Source organism: Lactuca saligna, chromosome 9 (assembly GCF_052625555.1).
Source record: "Lactuca saligna cultivar CGN05327 chromosome 9, ASM5262555v1, whole genome shotgun sequence".
In the NCBI taxonomy this organism is placed as follows: domain Eukaryota; kingdom Viridiplantae; phylum Streptophyta; class Magnoliopsida; order Asterales; family Asteraceae; genus Lactuca; species Lactuca saligna.
Genome location: NC_136425.1, coordinates 120752122 through 120772356, shown reverse-complemented (window position 1 = coordinate 120772356; position 20235 = coordinate 120752122). Strand labels below are relative to the sequence as shown.

Genomic DNA, 20235 nt, shown 5'->3' with positions numbered 1-20235 from the left:
TCTCTCCCTTTATTATAGCAAAACAACTATTCAACCCTCACAACTTTGCAAAGTATGACTCTTGTTTTCTATAATTAACATTGCTAACTTGAAATACTTGCCTTAATAATCATAGAATCATAACATTTATGCTCCCACTATCATGATGATTATTATAAACATAACGCTTATGCTCCCAATAGCTTTGACATGTATTCAGAAACAACATAACTTTCAGAAAAACAATACCTATTGAATTTATTAATTTCATGTTTCTAATACTTAATGCTTTGATAATCTTTTATCTAAGCTTCTCAATCTCATACACCTTTATCCAAAATAGCTCATATATGTGTCTTAAACAATTCAGATTAATTGCCACATCTCACAATTCGAATCATGGAAAGGGATACCATAACCATAATCGAATTCGAGAATACAATTTTACAATCACTATCTTCTTAAAATATTTCTTAGTGAAAGCATTTCCTCATGTCCATCTTCATGAAGGAGAAATCTTATGACACTTAGATTTTAATGGTGTATGTGTGTGTTCCTATCCATGTGAATTTGTCAAAACCAAAGTTTACGACAAATCCAAACTCTTATGGACGGAACTTTTTCAATCTTGATCTCTTGCCTTGTGGTAACACGGTTGCCCACCATGTATTCCATGTAGTTAAGCAACTCAGCCTATCTTATCAATGTATCATTTATTGATCAAGGTCCTTGCCTTTTATGCATTCAAATGAAAACTCGTAGGGTTCACATGCATAATTAACTCTATTGGAACGGCATAGAAACAAGATAATGTCAACACGATAGGTTGTAAACCTCAAGTCGTGTGCTAATGATGTTCGATAAGGTTTATTTTGATTTGTTCTTGAAATCCTTCAAGACCATTAAGACTCCCACTGACTCCTTGAAATATAAGATTCTCTTGTCAATAAACATTTCTCGATAAACAAATATTCAAGAGTTAGTGTAGCTTTTATCAAGACAAAAAACTTCACAAAATTGGTCCTAGTTGGTCTTTGTCTTATCCAAGACATCACAACTTTCCACATTTGGTGAATTTTATAAACCTTCTTAAGACCTGTCACTCAATGTCACAATCTTAACTCTAAGACTTGTTTTTGTAATGAAGTATGATTGACTTCTTGATTTAACCATTTCTCCAATTCTCATTCCTCTTCTTAGACATACAATTGCACTAAGACTCACTTAGAGGATCAATTGAGATATGGTTCTTAATCATTAAGCCCTTTCATAAAACATAATAAAAGGTACTCTCCCTTCTTTTTAGAATAGAGAAACTTGTATCTTTCTGCCTACTTGATTCTTCTTCTTCGTTCTGTTATTGATTTAAACTCTTACAATCAATTCAGAATTACACTTAATCTTATAAGTATAATCATATTTACTAAACCTTTAGTAAATCATGACGAATATCTTTGTTACTCTTGTGGTGGACTTAATCAATTTATAACCTTGTGTACTCGATCTCCTAGTCCTTCACTTAACACTTTGTCAATGAATTAGTCTAATTTCGAAATATGAAACTTCTCATTTATCATGCAATACTTGTTGTATGATTCCAAGTCTCTATCCAATTGAAACTTGGACGATGAGAAACTTTCCCTATTTGGTAAATTCTCGACATTTCCACAATCATCATAATTAAGAATCACATCCATTCGTTGTAGAAATATCACTACTAGAAAAACAGCCTTTTACGACGCTCATTGCGCGTCGTAAAAGGCTCAGACGACGCGCAAATGCGCGTCAAGGAAGGCCCTGTCATAAAGACAGACGACGCGCTTTTGTGCATCATCTATAGACGACGCGCAATTACGACGCGCGTTTACGACACACAATGCGTATCAAGGAAGGCCCTGTCATAAAGTAAGACGACACACATTCACGTGTCGTAACCTTACGACGCGCGTGTTAATGACACGCAATGCGTATCAAGAAAGCCCCTGTCAAGAAAGGCCATGTCATAAATGAAGATGACACACATTTTTGCGTATCATAATTTAAATGTTCAGAAAAAAATATTCTTTATCGGTTTACCTATTCTCAAATTAAATTTGTATTTAATATTTCATAATAGAAAATAAAATATCATATACAAAAAATAGAATCCATTGCATAAATTTAATGTCATACAATTCTATTTCTTACCATATATAAATTTGCATCTAATCTACCATGTACATCAAATTCCAACTATGTAACTTCACTTGCAGGAGGCATCAAATCCATGCTTCAAATCACCAATAGAATAATAACAAACTGCACCTAGAGTATACTACCTTCTTTTGGCTCCATTACTTCCCAAAGAGATTGACTCCTTCCATAACATCAGATTGTAATTCTTCCTTATCATTGGTATTGTAAATATCACAAAACTTGGTGTATTCCAAGATAATCTGATATCCTTAGTGCTAGGAGATGTTGGTGGGCATTAACCAATCGACCAATGAGAACTGATGGTGTAAGAAACTAAAGAACAAATTAAAAGCATTAATGTAATAAATAATAATTATGAAATTTAATATGTTTAGGTGTTAAAAAAGACCTTGTATTGATGTACGCTTAGTGGGGTTCTACTTATAGTATGGAATGTTGCATTCAGAAAGTGGTGCAAGGGATGAGTTTCTAGTTCAAAGTGATAAGTCTTCCAAAAGCACTTCTCTTTCCACAACAACTCTTGGTTCACAACAGATCAACTGTTAATGTAGAGGTGCTTTAATGGTTACCATTGGGACAAGATTGGTGAAAAGACACTAATGAAGATCCATTCATTGAAATGAAATTTATTATAACTAACCTGACTGTATGCAGCTTCAATATATGTGTCAACATAAAAACTAAACCAAATTCCAATAGGATTATGTTTCACTTTCTTCTTCATTTTTTTTTATAGGTTTTGGGTTCTGTTTGATATGATGGAATTGAATGAGCATAATAATGGGATTGGACCCATTGACGACTAACACAAGGAAAAGGTTTTCTTATGGTGAAGATACAAAGATTTTTGGGTTTTTAAGTTAGAGTTGAGATGACACAAAAAAAGTTGTAGAATTGTGATTAATCTTAATACTCAAAAAATGAAATAACTTACTTGTATCTTCTGCCACAGGGGATAAAGAGAAGCAAGATCCTTTCCCAAAATTGGTTTCCGAGAAGACGATCGATGTAGTTCCTACAAACCTCTGTGGCTAGATGATCTAAATCATGAATTATCTGCAAAACACAACAAAACAATAAGGCCTTAGCTGAATAAAGTTCAATTTTATAAAATAATATTTTTTTCTTTATCTGCCAATTTATATCCATTTACTTATCTAACTGTACATAACAAAAAACATGTTTGAATGTCTCATTCCATTTTATCAATCAAGCCAAACATGATAATGGAATGTAACAATCCATTCCATTACTATGCTCATTCCATTCCATCATATCAAACAAGACCCAAAACTGATAAAAAAAAATGAAGAAGAAAGTGAAACATAATAAAAAGAAAATGATTAGTTAAGTACTAAAACTAAAATAAAATAAAAAAAACACAATCAGACAAAAAGAAAAAGGAATGACCTCACTGAAATTAAGGTGAGAATCTTACAACATGCATTATTTCTCTGCACACAACATAATGCTTCTATTTAGTACTTTTATAAATAATTGAATGAACTTTGTCTTTATTTTTTATAAGCCCTGTTTAGGATAATTAATGGGCCCATGGAACCATGGAATGTATGGGATCTTTTTTCATTGAATCAAAATCCATGGCCCATTGATTAACGTTTATGTTCATTTCAAAAGATAGTTTAAATAATCAAAGTATTAAGACTAGTTTAATGACTATTTATGCTTATACAAAGGTGGGAGTAGTTTGAATTTTAAAGTCAATTTGACCATATCTTCAAAACAGTTGGCCTGCGTTATTATTGAAGCCCGTGTATACACATTGTGGCAATCACAATCCTTTAAGTGCGGGTTATTCAAAACAGTTGGCCTAAGTAGATTTGTATTCAATTGTTGGAGTCCAACACACCAAGGGAAATATTGGAACACTTTTTTAACCGATTTGGATCTGGTGAAGTTGCTGCTATGTGTTAATGAAGCTAATGAGGCTTTTGAGGATCTGGTGAAGCTGCCCTTGGTGGGTTTAGTTGTACAAGAAGTTGAACCGGTGTTTTCAGGGGCTCGTGAAGGGGTTTGTTTGTGTGATTCAAGGCTACTTTTGCCTGTCTGGGAGCTTCCTGTTATGGTTTCTGATGGAAGTATAGATGGGATTGTTGGGTGTAGGCTTTCTGTTGATGCAATGGGAATTTAGAAGATAAACTTAGAAGTGTTGAGAAGTTTTAAAGGTCTAGAAGGAATCATACCTGCCTATACACAAATTATCAAACATATATATATATATATATATATATATATATATATATATATATATATAATATTATAACAATTAACACAAACAAATTAGTAATTACCATTTAGTTGCTAGTCTTAGGAGGTGGTTTGTGTTCATTGTCTTTCTTTTTACAGCTGTTGCGAAATGCATGGCTGATACTTGGCATAAGGACACTGTTTGAGTGCTTCATGTGTCAACTCGTCTAGATTCACTGATAACACCTATGTGTGGAGTGTGGAGTCAACTTCATTGTAAATATTTGGTATATAATTGATGTTGTAAGTTGAGAAAGTTGAGAAATTAAGAAACAAGGGCTTACTTTTGATATATGAACCCCAAGGCTTCTATGTGCCCGTGAACACTTGATGCATATAAATGCTCCAAAACTTATAGATCTGGACACCCAAACATGGAGTTTATGAAGAAAGAGGAGAGGGTTTATTTTTGATGTCGAACTACAAGCATGCATCTGAAAATTAGGACTTACACCCATTTTGGATCTGGAGTTCCACAATCTGCACAGCACATATTACCCGATTCAAAGATAAATTCTGCCAGCTTTTGTTTCGCACCTAATCAGTGAAAATCAAATTGCATTAGGAACAATCAACTAGTTAATTAATAAAACAATCTCATCATCATTATATGTAACTTACAATACACACAAGACATGTAATTAATATGTCATTTACAACAAAAAGGCATAAGCATGAGATCTAGTTTTCTACCTATTACATAAAAGATTGTATATTTCTCAAGATATGATAACAATTTGGTAGATGGAAACAGTTAGTTATGGTGCAATAAAATTGACTGAGTTTTGAAGAAGGAAATCACACATAATGTCATAATGAGTTTATCCAAACAAGCAGCTCCACTTTTCTCTATTTTCTAAACATAAGAGGTCATAGAAACAAATGGTTGTGAGATGCATATCCCAGAAGATAAAGATAGTTACTTGTAAAGAAAAGAATTTGGTGTCCAAGCTCTGTCATCAGATCTTTGGATGATGGTTTCACTGCATGATTTGTAGCTATTTGTGTATCCTCCTCTTAAGGAAGTTGTAGCTGATTCTGAACTAACATCTGGTGACACACAACCAGTGCAAACCCCACCCGGGGGGGGGGGGTATAGATGAAGAAGATAAACATACTGACTCTCTGTTCCAACGAAGCATGTCATGTGAACAAATCACCAATTCATGCTACAATCATCAACAGAATCCCATCAGTTAGTCTATGTATGTATGTATAATCAAATGTGTGGCTTACCTTCAATTTCTCACGTCTGATAATTCTCTCACAGATGAGGCGTAATCTCTCCAATTCAACCTGCATGACAATTTTAAGAAAAAAAAATTATGATTTTGGATTCAAATAATGTTTTTATAAACAACAATATAACTTACCCTGACTTTATTCAGAGAATTCCATTCTTCAACTCCATGTTTTTGAGTCTCGGACTAGAATAAGCAACAAATAAAGTATTGTAAGAAACTAGTATCATATTTGAAAAAAAATTAGAAACAAAAAAACAAGAAGGTTGATAGTGATTAATGTTATGGTAAATAATAATAATAATATATCACCTTTGTCCTCTCCACCTGTGCGTCTCATAGTAAGCCTTGTGTTGTATTTTTCCACCACTTGTTCTCACATTCATAAAGAATCCAGTACTTTTGCCACAAGTAGGATGAAATGTGCTTTGACAGTGACCATAATTGCACTATAGGATATGATTATTTATTAAAAATAAAGTTTAATGAAAAAAGAAAAAAATAAAAAATGGGATGGAAGAAACTCGTATTAATCTCACCAACCTTTACATGCGCCAACTTTGTGGCTGCAAACAAAGGAAACATCGTATTATTTTTTTTTAAAAGAACAACAAAAATGGTAACTTAAGTTTTTGTTATTTTAGGTAGAAACACCGGATTGGGTTGGAAGACAAGCTATTCTGAATGTGCATGTTTACAAGAAAGAGCTCCCTTTGGGAGAGAATGTTGACCTTGCTAAAATTGCTTCCATGACCACCGTTTCACCGGGTAATAAAAAAAATCATCTTTTTTTTATTTCCAAAACTACCCTTGTTCTTTTTTTGAAATATATTTTTTGGTTTGGTATGCAGGGTAGACCTTGCTAATTTAGTAAATGAAGCGGCTTTGTTGGCAGGGAGACAAAGTAAACTAGTGGTGGAGAAAATGGACTTTATCCAAGCAGTGGAGAGTTCCATTGCTGTAATTATATTCTTTTTCTTGTAAATTAAAAAGATTTTATATGCATTATATGATTTACTTTTTGATAATAAATAGGGGATTGAAAGGAAAACAGCCAAGTTACAAGGCACTGAGAAAGCAGTAGTGGCTCGACATGAAGCTGGTCATGCAGTAGCACAGCTGTTTCTAAGCTTCTTGCAGGACAACCACGGGTTGAGGTAAAGATTTTTACCATGGAATGGTATCGCGAATTCTGATTCCAATCGAGTATGACAATTGACAAGTGATAAGTATTCATGTTTTGTTTTGTATCAGAAACTAAGCATACTACCAAGGTCAGGAGGGGCATTAGGATTCACATACAAAATTGAAAAAGAACTATTAATCACCATATAATACAAAAGGAACACAAGTAAGAATCACAATCAAAGAATATTACCTCAACGCAGAAGGCATGGACCCATTGACCATCAGTTGACTTCTTAAAAGCACCAGTATTGCCACCACATAAGCAACATTCCGCTACATGAGACGCCTTCTCTGAGTAACTGAAAGATGGGACCGCCCCCCTGTTTCTAGAAGACAATGAATCTTCACATAAGTCACAAAACCATGGACCTGTAGAATCTTTCAGACTACGATAACAATCTATGTGAACTGCAACCTGTTACCAAATAAAATATTAAAATACAGTTAGGAGGATAAAAAAAAGAGATTAGAACTATTCATTTCCGTTATTGAAGGTTAAGCTAACCTTGCAACTAGAACATATAATAACCGGATTCAAAACTGTTTCCTCCTGTCTGAAAACATCACAAACCCTAGAATGCCCTTTGTAATCTAAAGTTGATGGTGAAGAATCAATGAACTGCAGATCTCCCTCCAAGAGGTTTTATCTTCAACTTATTCTGAACACAAAATAAGAATCAATATAACTTCATTTCATTATGAAAACAGATCAATGAAAGTATGTTGTTACTTCCTGCATCTAATTCTACTATTTTTTTAACAGAATGAGAGTCAACTACCTCATAGTGAGCGGATTCTTTAATTGTATCTTTCCAGAAAGATGAAATCCTGGAAGAAGCTGCAGCAACAGCAGTTGAAGTTGCAAGAACACCCTGAGCTTCCTTGTTCCTTCTCTCTTTTCGCCCATGTTTTTTGACTTCTTTTAGATCAGAAAAATATTGGCTCACCAACACAGCATCCCATTTTGGTTTTCTTAGTGTCTCAATCTCTTGTGGAAGAACCTTGATCACCTTTGAAATCAAATAATCTACACAATAAAAAAAACATCATCACAAAGTTAACGAATTTGGCACTGCAAGATGAAGATATCAAATTTTTAAATGCAGAGGATAAAGAAAAGGGACCACTTAGTGATATAGATTTGACCCCTATATTAACAGTATTTACAGCGGTAAGAGTCTTTGTTGACCTTGAATCCCAACATTTTATCTATTTGTCTCACCCTGCAGTCACAACTTGACATGTTGAATCAAAAAAATGATAAATTTTGGAACATGAAATATAAAAATGTAACAAAGTTAAAAGAACAATTTTCTCTAGAAAAAGTCACTAAAAGAGGAAGATGATCTTTTATTTGTAGAGGAAAAGTATTCATGAACCGAATATGGTTGACAATGATGTCATTGGTTGTGAAGATTATGGTTAACCAATGCAATTTGATTACTCAATGAAAAGCTGAAAGGAATATGTTTTGACTTTGTCCACAGGAATCTGCAAAAGGGTAAATACATAAAAAAAAAAGTGTATTGTTTGCTGAATTCGATTATTCTATTTTACACAAAATAATAGCGAGAAATACATGTTGTAGATGATACTTTTCTTGATAGCATAGTCTTCTACTGTTTGCTGAATTTGAATCAATTGCATCTGTAGATGTCACAAAATCATGAAATTTATGAGTAATCTTCTTCATACTACTCATTTTAATCAATTATTACAAGAGTAAATATAGAGATCAGAATCTGTTATGAATCAATCGAATTTAGCGACTTAACTTCTCAGTTTTACTGGTAGGAAAAAAGGTAACGCTCTAAAACGAACCCTAGGAACAAAAACATGAAACTCAACAAATCATGGAAACTGTAACAAAATCAAAAAGATAAATCACCATAGCGACAATCGCAGTGAGGCTACAGAGAAGAGTGAGAAGGTAGAATATTCAATCTTGCCAAATAGGAGAGACATTTAATATACTCCACCATTTAGAAGCGTCTTTAATAGTGAACATCATTATCAGCACATAATCAAACGGGCCTACCAAGGCCCTATACATTTCCGGAGATACAATTAGTGGTGTTGTTGAGGAGTGTTGAGGTCATGATAGAGTAGGGCTTGTAAACCAAGATTTACCTTAATCTAATCTAGGGCTTGTAAACTTGAGCAATCGTTGCAGTCTCTGGTGAGGTGAAGTGAGCCCGAGGTCGTCGGTGGAAAGAGATGATCCGAGGTCACAGGTGAGTTGAGGTAGAGTACTCCTTGAAAAAGCCCTAGATAATGATACTTGCACGTCAGCGAGGATGTGAATCTAAAGCGGGCCCTCAATTTTTAACTCCACGCCGGAGTACTTGATCTGAGATACGAGCTTGGTTGTGTTATTCCTTTAGGATAAACAAAAGGGTTTCGGTAGTGGTGGAGGTGGATTAGGGTTTACAGAGAAAAGGAGAAGGAGAGAATGAAGGTTGTTGGCTGGTGGCGTACTGCCTTGATCGACGTCGATGACCAGGAAGTGTGAGGGAAGAAGTAGGCGGCAGTCAATGTCGGGAGGGGGAAGGAAGGAGTGTTGATAATTAGGTCAAGAGGGAAAGGAAGAAAAAGGAAGGTGGGGTTTTTAATTTTTTTGGATTTCATTTTACCCTAACTATTAAAGGATGGAACGCGCGTTTCTATTAAAATTTAAAAAAGCGACATCCTCAGACGATACACATTTTATTATAGGCGCCTTCCGTGTTTTCTTTTTAGACACTAATTTAAGGGCTCGCAAGAATGCGCGCCCTAGATCCTTAAAATTTATACAGAGATGACATTATTTTTAGATCACACACTTTTGCGTATTGTAAATCACTGCGTATCATAAATTGCACGTCGTAAAAGGCTGTTTTTCTAGTAGTGTATGCAAATGCTAATTTTTCATAACGATTTCATTCCAAGGAAATAAATAAATACGTCAAACAAAATTTATTTTATTTATAAAAGCAGCGGAAAAATTTATCCTTACAATGCAAAACCAACTGAAAACTAGGTAGTCAAAAGAAAAATTCCTAACGACTCTATCATAACTTTCTAAGCTCAAAATCTAATCTTCGAATCCATGCAATCAAGATCCATTTCTTCGTGATTAGATTCATCTTGCTTCTTCATCAAGCTTCCTCTCTTTTCATTGATCTTGCAAAACATTCAAATGCAATCTTATCACATTAATAATCAACGAATAGGAACTTAATTGAGTTAGATAGTGGATTTTACCTGAAGCACAGTCATACTCTTTGAGTCTCCCATCTTCTGGACTCTTCAGGCTCTTAGGGCAGACTTGAATCCAATGCCCTTTCTCTTGGCAGCAAACGCAGGTTAGTTCTCCTAGAACGTCCTCGGAAGCATGTTTGGTTGACTTTCCCAACAAATATGCTCCATTGCTTTGCCAAACCATTTCTGATTCAGCAGCAATGAGCATGTAAGTTAGGTCAATGAGGTTTTCATCATGATCCATCATATAATACTTTCTTTTGAACTCATTATATGATTTGGGAAGTGACTGCAAAACCCAGTTCACAGCGAACTTATCCTGGAATGACACACCCAACATTTTCAACCTATCAATGTGTGATTTCATTCCTAGAATGTGGGCACACACGGGTTTACCATCTTCATGTTACATTTCCAATAGGGCTTTATTGACATTGAACCTTTCATTTCTTTAAGCTTGTGGGTTAGGGAGAACAACGGGAGGAGGAGGAGGAAGTGTAGCATGATTTCTTGTTCCTCGATCGAATCGTGGAATATCATCGTCATGTGGCAAGCTTGTTCCACGGGATTCGGGAAGACCATAGTTGTCGTACTTTGACATCTACAAAACGGGAGGAAAAATAAATTCAGGTTAGTTGATAGATTGAGTCCTTAATAAATCACCCAAATGAGATATTAAGTCTAGGACCCAACACAATACGCTACAACCTAGAAAAGGGATGCCGTAATCTAGTTGCAGAGTATTTGAAGGTAGGTAAATGATGATTTACCAATTTCCATCATGAAAAACGAAAAAGAAATTTAATTTTTAAATCTATGAAAACTCCTAGATCCTTTAAGATTCATTGAACTTTTCAATGGCATGTTTAAATCTCGATATGCCCATCTATTTTGTGACTGGGATACCGAGGATCACAAAGAGGGTGTGAATAACCATGCAAACTTACATGGTGCCCCCACATGTTACAATCACCTATTCGGTGTGCTGGTAAACCACACACGCTCCACCGAACTATGACAAACACTGAGTCACCCTTTGCTACCTTTTCTTAGAACAATTTAGTGTGCCGGTTAACCACACACGCTCCAATAACGTCTTCGCAAGGGCACAAAGTGTAATTTCATGGAATTGCATCAATTCACTTTCGCCTAAAATAACTAAGATTGGGAATTTTATGAAAGCATTTAGTTACTTTTATACTTCATTATACTTATAATGGAAGGTTTCTGTCCTATCCTACCCGTTTGGCTAACGACCCTCCACTAGTCAAGAGTGCGGTGGGTAAGAGTGGATACCCATTCAATCGCTATTTTATAGGCAATTTCCTTAAACACCCCTTATAGACTAGCTTCGTGAATGAGGCCTACTAACAGTAAGACTAACATTTACTTATAGATATATATAATGTTAGACTTTTAATGTTATATATAGTATAGGGTGTATTTTACACTTTTAAGATACTAGGTGGTCAAATTTAACAATTATAATTTTCATTCAATTAAATTGTAAACCAAAATTTTATGGATTTATTAAACCTCTTTTAATTATACACTTTAATTAATTATTAATACCATAAGGGTGTGATTTGAACTTTTCAAAACAATACTAGGGTTTTAGAATTTTACATTTCTAAATTAAACTTTTAATCAACTTTTAAATTCCAAAAAACTTGAGGGTAAGTTTTGAAACATTTCAAAACATTAGGGTTTTAACTAGTTAAATCTCAAAACCAAAACTTTTGAGTTCAAATTTAAATTATAAAACCTAAAGGGAAAAATTGAAACTTTTCATAACACAAGGATCAAATAATAAATAATATAAATTAAACAATTAATTTCATCATTATCTATATTTGACCTTGATTTCAATTTCTTGCAAAGTAAGTTACCCAATTAATACAAATAATCAAACTTTATCATATAAGGAAGTTATTATCTAATCAATTGGTAATTATCTTTTGTTTAATCAAGGATATACTCATAAATATGTATAAAATCGGATTTTAATGATCTAAAACAGATAAGGCAAGTATCCATGAGTAAAACAGCAAGAAATCCCGAAAATAGCTCCATCTGACGCTCGAACTCACCGAGTACCACACTGGACTCACCCAGTTGAGCCGAGTACACTGTGGTGCTCGCCGAGTTCATCAGGCAGGGAGTTAAAAAAATGTTTTTGCAACTTGAACAAACACACAAGGCATCAATGCAATAGAAACCAATCAAGTCTCTAATACCACTGATGGAATTTTGGTCATAAGAACATCCTATGTGCTCATACAAACCCTAATGCTTGGATCTAGGTTTCTCTATTGTACATGCAATTCATCCAAGACTATACCTTAATTCCATCATATGATAATCGATATTAACATAATAATGGGTTTAAGATGTTACCTTGATTGTTATGTAGCAATAATAATCTAAAATCCTTCTTGTATTGACTTTACAAAGCTTAGAGTCACAAATGTCACTCCTTTGATGGTTTACAAACACCAAGAGCCAGAGGATGAATAAGTGAAAAGAAGGAGACACCCAAAAACCATCCAAAACCCTAAGGAGTTACTTGCCCACGTTTTTGGTGCTCTAGGGATTTTTAAATAGTGAAGCTATTAGGGTTATCAAACAAGGAAACCCTAATTTGGATGCTTAAGCCCTAAGCAACCCATGGACTCCTTCATTAAAGGTCCTAGGACGATTTCTAATGGGTTTCCCCATAGAATTCGTCCACCCCTTTAATATGGAGCCCATTAGCTCAATATTCAACTATTATGCAATTGACAGTTCAAGTCCCTTAAGTTTAATTAATCTCTTTTAGCCATAAACTTAATTCTTGACTAATATTAATTAAACAATATGATTTCTCCTTTAATATATTATTCTCATAATATATTAATAAATCATATTTAATCCTTTTTCTCCGTAATTCATCCTATCAAGTTGCTTTGGTGAAGGCAACCCAAAAGGACCATGCACCATCGGGTCAAGTACATACCAAAATAGTTATGGACTTAGATACTAATCCAACAGTCTCCCACTTGGATAAGTCTAATAACTATTCCACGTATGACTTTAGATTCTGATTTGCAATCATAGCTTTCTAAAGTCGCTGTCAACTCTGATCTTATCAGATACGCGTGTCCTTTAGATAAGGGATCATATATTCCTCCATTCTAGATATTATCGTATAGACTGAGACATGGATCTAAATCATTCTCTTTGTCTATGTGTTGTTTCCCGAATTCAGATTTATGACGACTGGCAACAGACTACAATTGAACTCATCAATTTAGTCCCGGCGTGGCCAAGCACTTAGGTGCCATCACTAAATCATTGAGGGGCCCACATATATTGCTTTTATCCTACTTTTGATAAAAGGTACGGATAAACTTTGACTCAATGCTCACTTTCACTTACTCACCAAATCACACACAACAATATGTTTTATAACACCAAGTTACCAATCCGTTTACATATTATCAATGTGCAACCAACTCGCAAGATACAACTCACACATCTCGGTTTCAAGAATATAAGATGTTATCATCTCACCAATCACTTGTGATAATATCCATGAAGTGATCCAAGTGAGTGTCGGTTTAATCCAATGCTCAAATCATATTCATAAGCACTCATGAACGTTGCAGCAAACAATTGCTTATGTCTAATGCTATTTAGACAATCCACACACCAATTTATGACAGTCTTCATTCGTACCTACTTCTAACATATGAACGACTGTGGCCCGTTTGAATAATTTGACTGTTCTTGACCACTTAAATTATTCAGGAAGTCAAAACATGCAAAGTGAAACACAAGAATAATACTAATCCCATATGGCCTCAAACCTTTGAGTATAAATAAAACACATTTTATTTATCACCATATCGATTACTCATTATTTTGTTGTTTCGGATAATCAACTTCTTCCTTGAATTGCAACACTTGTCCCATGCTCTCAGCATGCACATAATGTTTTCCTATGGTTCTTACTTTGTGAAATAGATCAAATGATCACATTTCCAATCATACTCATTTCACAGCTCCCAATCCATATCACAAGTGTAAGAATAGCAAATTCTTGCCACTTATAGAATATGTTAGATTCTAACATTTGATACAATTATCCTTTTGTAATGTCACTACATTAAGGTCACAATGACTATTGCCAATGAAATTACAAAGTTCTCTATGATTGTTACCATACAATTCCATAAACGTGATGTCTCTCACTCAAAGTACTTTTCTTTGAACATCCTTTTGCATAAAATTTCTAATCTAGACATAGATTTTCAATATCTATCTCCCAATATGGAAATGTTTCAATATTTTCCATATGACAACTCATTCTTAATAGAATCTTATCTATTCATAATAATTTTGATATGCTCCATCCAATACTATACTTCCAACTACTCACAAGCGACCAATCCTCGGTGAACTTTGTATTGTCCTTTGATAGTTGTTTAATTGTCTTAGTCAAAACCGATTCTTGTCCTTTTCCCTCTAAATGTCCTGGACATTTGGAAAATTTAGAATGGTCAAATATTATAGCATTTACAATCAATCCTATACCCTAAGCGTATGGGACACGACGCATAATGTCTTACGAAAAGATTCAATCTTTTGCCATAATATTTTACGCGCTACGTTCTCATAATTCGAACTTTATGAAGAGGAATGTCGTAATCATAATCGAAATGTAAGAACCCACAATGTATCCTTGACTAAACTTATTAACATTCCACAACCTAAGTCTTCAGATTTGAAATGAAGCATAATATTCTCTCCCTTTATTATAGCAAAACAACTATTCAACCCTTACAACTTTGCAAAGTATGACTCTTGTTTTCTATAATTAACATTGCTAACTTGAAATACTTGCCTTAATAATCATAGAATCATAACATTTATGCTCCCACTATCATGATGATTATTATAAACATAACGCTTATGCTCCCAATAGCTTTGATATGTATTCAGAAACAACATAACTTTCAGAAAAACAATACCTATTGAATTTCTTAATTTCATGTTTCTAATACCTAATGCTTTGATAATCTTTTATCTACGCTTCTCAATCTCATACACCTTTATCCAAAATAGCTCATATGTGTGTCTTAAACAATTCAGATTAATTGCCAAATCTCACAATTCGAATCATGGAAAGGGATACCATAACCATAATCGAATTCAAGAATACAATTTTACAATCACTATCTTCTTAAAATATTTCTTAGTGAAAGCATTTCCTCACGTCCATCTTCATGAAGGAGAAATCTTATGACACTTAGATTTTAATGGTGTATGTGTGTGTTCCTATCCATGTGAATTTGTCAAAACCAAAGTTTACGACAAATCCAAACTCTTATGGACGGAACTTTTTCAATCTTGATCTCTTGCCTTGTGGTAACACGGTTGCCCACCATGTATTCCATGTAGTTAAGCAACTCAGCCTATCTTATCAATGTACCATTCATTGATCAAGGTCCTTGCCTTTTATGCATTCAAATGAGAACTCGTAGGGTTCACATGCATAATTAACTCTATTGGAACGGCATAGAAACAAGATAATGTCAACACGATAGGTTGTAAACCTCAAGTCGTGTGCTAATGATGTTCGATAAGGTTTATTTTGATTTGTTCTTGAAATCCTTCAAGACCATTAAGACTCCCACTGACTCCTTGAAATATAAGATTCTCTTGTCAATAAACATTTCTCGATAAACAAATATTCAAGAGTTAGTGTAGCTTTTATCAAGACAAAAAACTTCACAAAATTGGTCCTAGTTGGTCTTTGTCTTATCCAAGACATCACAACTTTCCACATTTGGTGAATTTTATAAACCTTCTTAAGACCTGTCACTCAATGTCACAATCTTAACTCTAAGACTTGTTTTTGTAACGAAGTATGATTGACTTCTTGATTTAACCATTTCTTCAATTCTCGATTCCTCTTCTTAGACATACAATTGCACTAAGACTCACTTAGAGGATCAATTGAGATATGGTTCTTAATCATTAAGCCCTATCATAAAACATAATAAAAGGTACTCTCCCTTCTTCTTAGAATAGAGAAACTTGTATCTTTCTGCCTACTTGATTCTTCTTCTTCGTTCTGTTATTGATTTAAACTCTTACAATCAATTCAGAATTACACTTAATCTTATAAGTATAATCATATTTACTAAACCTTTAGTAAATCATGACGAATATCTTTGTTACTCTTGTGGTGGACTTGATCAATTCATAACCTTGTGTACTCGATCTCCTAGTCCTTCACTTAACACTTTGTCAACGAATTAGTCTAATTTCCAAATATGAAACTTCTCATTTATCATGCAATACTTGTTGTATGATTCCAAGTCTCTATCCAATTGAAACTTGGACGATGAGAAACTTTCCCTATTTGGTAAATTCTCGACATTTCCACAATCATCATAATTAAGAATCACATCCATTCGTTGTAGAAATACGCAAATGATAATTTTTCATAACGATTTCATTCCAAGGAAATAAATAAATACGTCAAACAAAATTTATTTTATTTATAAAAGCAGCGGAAAAATTTATCCTTACAATGCAAAATCAACTGAAAACTAGGTAGTCAAAAGAAAAATTCCTAACGACTCTATCATAACTTTCTAAGCTCAAAATCTAATCTTCGAATCCATGCAATCAAGATCCATTTCTTCGTGATTAGATTCATCTTGCTTCTTCATCAAGCTTCCTCTCTTTTCATTGATCTTGAAAAACTTTCAAATGCAATCTTATCACATTAATAATCAACGAATAGGAACTTAATTGAGTTAGATAGTGGATTTTACCTGAAGCAAAGTCATACTCTTTGAGTCTCCCATCTTCTGGACTCTTCAGGCTCTTAGGGCAGACTTGTATCCAATGCCCTTTCTCTTGGCAGCAAACGCAGGTTAGTTCTCCTAGAACGTCCTCGGAAGCATGGTTGGTTGACTTTCCCAACAAATATGCTCCATTGCTTTGCCAACCCATTTCTGATTCAGCAGCAATGAGCATGTAAGTTAGGTCAATGAGGTTTTCATCATGATCTATCATATAATACTTTCTTTTGAACTCATTATATGATTCGGGAAGTGACTGCAGAACCCAGTTCACAGCGAACTTATCCGGGAATGACACACCCAACATTTTCAACCTATCAATGTGTGATTTCATTCCTAGAACGTGGGCACACACGGGTTTACCATCTTCATGTTACATTTCCAATAGGGCTTTATTGACATTGAACCTTTCATTTCTTCGAGCTTGTGGGTTAGGGAGAACAACGGGAGGAGGAGGAGGAAGTGTAGCATGATTTCTTGTTCCTCGATCGAATCGTGGAATATCATCGTCATGTGGCAAGCTTGTTCCACGGGATTTGGGAAGACCATAGTTGTCGTACTTTGACATCAACAAAACGGGAGGAAAAATAAATTCAGGTTAGTTGATAGATTGAGTCCTTAATAAATCACCCAAATGAGATATTAAGTCTAGGACCCAACCAAAATACGCTACAACCTAGAAAAGGGATGCCGTAATCTAGTTGCAGAGTATTTGAAGGTAGGTAAATGATGATTTACCAATTTCCACCATGAAAAACGAAAAAGAAATTTAATTTTTAAATCTATGAAAACTCCTAGATCCTTTAAGATTCATTGAAATTTTCAATGGCATGTTTAAATCTCGATATGCCCATCTAGTTTGTGACTGGGATACCGAGGATCACAAAGAGGGTGTGAATAACCATGCAAACTTACATGGTGCCCCACATGTTACAATCACTTATTCGGTGTGCCGGTAAACCACACACGCTCCACCGAACTATGACAAACACTGAGTCACCCTTTGCTACCTTTTCTTAGAACCATTTAGTGTGTCGGTTAACCACACACTCTCCAATAACATCTTCGCAAGGGCACAAAGTGTAATTTCATGGAATTGCATCAATTCACTTTCGCCTAAAGTAACTAAGATTGGGGATTTTATGAAAGCATTTAGTTACTTTTATACTTCATTATACTTATAATGTAAGGTTTCTGTCCTATCCTACCTGTTTGGCTAACGACCCTCCACTAGTCAAGAGTGCGGTGGGTAAGAGTGGATACCCATTCAATCGCTATTTTATAGGCAATTTCCTTAAACACCCCTTATAGACCAGCTTCGTGAATGAGGCCTACTAACAGTAAGACTGACATTTACTTATACATATATATAATGTTATACTTTTAATGTTATATATAGTATAGGGTGTATTTTTCACTTTTAAGATACTAGGTGGTCAAATTTAACAATTATACTTTTCATTCAATTAAATTGTAAACCAAAATTTTATGGATTTTTTAAACCTCTTTTAATTATACACTTTAATTAATTAATAATACCATAAGGGTGTGATTTGAACTTTTCAAAACAATACTAGGGTTTTAGAATTTTACATTTCTAAATTAAACTTTTAATCAACTTTTAAATTCCAAAAAACTTGAGGGTAAGTTTTGAAACATTTCAAAACATTAGGGTTTTAACTAGTTAAATCTCAAAACCAAAACTTTTGAGTTCAAATTTAAATTATAAAACCTAAAGGGAAAAAATTGAAACTTTTCATAACACAAGGATCAAATAATAAATAATATAAATTAAACAATTAATTTCATCATTATCTATATTTGACCTTGATTTCAATTTCTTGCAAAGTAAGTTACCCAATTAATACAAATAATCAAACTTTATCATATAAGGAAGTTATTATCTAATCAATTGGTAATTATCTTTTGTTTAATCAAGGATATACTCATAAATATGTATAAAATCGGATTTTAATGATCTAAAACAGATAAGGCAAGTATCCATGAGTAAAACAGCAAGAAATCCCGAAAATAGCTCCATCTGACGCTCGAACTCACCGAGTACCACACTGGACTCACCCAGTTGAGCCGAGTACACTGTGGTGCTCGCCGAGTTCATCAGGCAGGGAGCTAAAAAAATGTTTTTGCAACTTGAACAAACACACAAGGCATCAATACAATAGAAACCAATCAAGTCTCTAATACCACTGATGGAATTTTGGTCATAAGAACATCCTATGTGCTCATACAAACCCTAATGCTTGGATCTAGGTTTCTCTATTGTACATGCAATTCATCCAAGACTATACCTTAATTCCATCATATGATAATCGATATTAACATAATAATGGGTTTAAGATGTGACCTTGATTTTTATGTAGCAATAACAATCTCAAATCCTTCTTGTATTGACTTTAGAAAGCTTAGAGTCACAAATGTCACTCCTTTAATGGTTCACAAACACCAAGAGCCAGAGGATGAATAAGTGAAAAGAAGGAGACACCCAAAAACCATCCAAAACCCTAAGGAGTTACTTGCCCACGTTTTTGGTGCTCTAAGGATCTTTAAATAGTGAAGCTATTAGGGTTATCAAACAAGGAAACCCTAATTTGGATGCTTAAGCCCTAAGCAACCCATGGACTCCTTCATTAAAGGCCCTAGGACGATTTCTAATGGGTTTCCCCATAGAATTCGTCCACCCCTTTAATATGGAGCCCATTAGCTCAATATTCAACTATTATGCAATTGACAGTTCAAGTCCCTTAAGTTTAATTAATCTCTTTTAGCCATAAACTTAATTCTTGACTAATATTAATTAAACAATATGATTTCTCCTTTAATATATTATTCTCATAATATATTAATAAATCATATTTAATCCTTTTTCTCCGTAATTCATCGTATCAAGTTGCTTTGGTGAAGGCAACCCAAAAGGACCATGCACCATCGGGTCAAGTACATACCAAAATAGTTATGGACTTAGATACTAATCCAACAGTCTCCCACTTGGATAAGTCTAATAACTATTCCACGTATGACTTCAGATTCTGATTTGCAATCGTAGCTTTCTAAAGCCGCTGTCAACTCTGATCTTATCAGATACGTGTGTCCTTTAGATAAGGGATCATATATTCCTCCATTCTAGATATTATCGTATAGACTGAGACATGGATCTAAATCATTCTCTTTGTCTATGTGTTGTTTCCCGAATTCAGATTGATGAGATTAAACTATCTTTTAATCTATGAAGATCGTATGAACACAAT

The 20235-nt window shown here is 34.3% G+C and overlaps 3 long non-coding RNA genes across 4 annotated transcripts; all 3 read right to left on the bottom strand.

Moving 5' to 3' along the window:
* Window positions 1–2264: 2264 nt before the first annotated feature.
* Window positions 2265–2924, bottom strand: LOC145018390 (uncharacterized). The gene is made up of 3 exons (XR_013666983.1): window positions 2816–2924; window positions 2564–2731; window positions 2265–2471 (listed from the first exon to the last, which is right to left on the bottom strand). It is a non-coding gene; the product is annotated as an uncharacterized LOC145018390 (long non-coding RNA).
* A 1801-nt stretch (window positions 2925–4725) lies between these two features.
* Window positions 4726–5523, bottom strand: LOC145018839 (uncharacterized). Its single transcript, XR_013667202.1, has 3 exons — window positions 5367–5523; window positions 4896–4980; window positions 4726–4803 (listed from the first exon to the last, which is right to left on the bottom strand). It is a non-coding gene; the product is annotated as an uncharacterized LOC145018839 (long non-coding RNA).
* Window positions 5524–5670: 147 nt separating this feature from the next.
* On the bottom strand, window positions 5671–7520 carry LOC145018562 (uncharacterized). Of its 2 annotated transcripts, XR_013667072.1 has the most exons (5): window positions 7378–7520; window positions 6228–6250; window positions 5997–6133; window positions 5817–5870; window positions 5671–5739 (listed from the first exon to the last, which is right to left on the bottom strand). It is a non-coding gene; the product is annotated as an uncharacterized LOC145018562 (long non-coding RNA). The 2 variants fall into 2 exon arrangements; XR_013667073.1 differs by lacking the exon at window positions 6228–6250.
* Between the last annotated feature and the right edge of the window lie 12715 nt (window positions 7521–20235).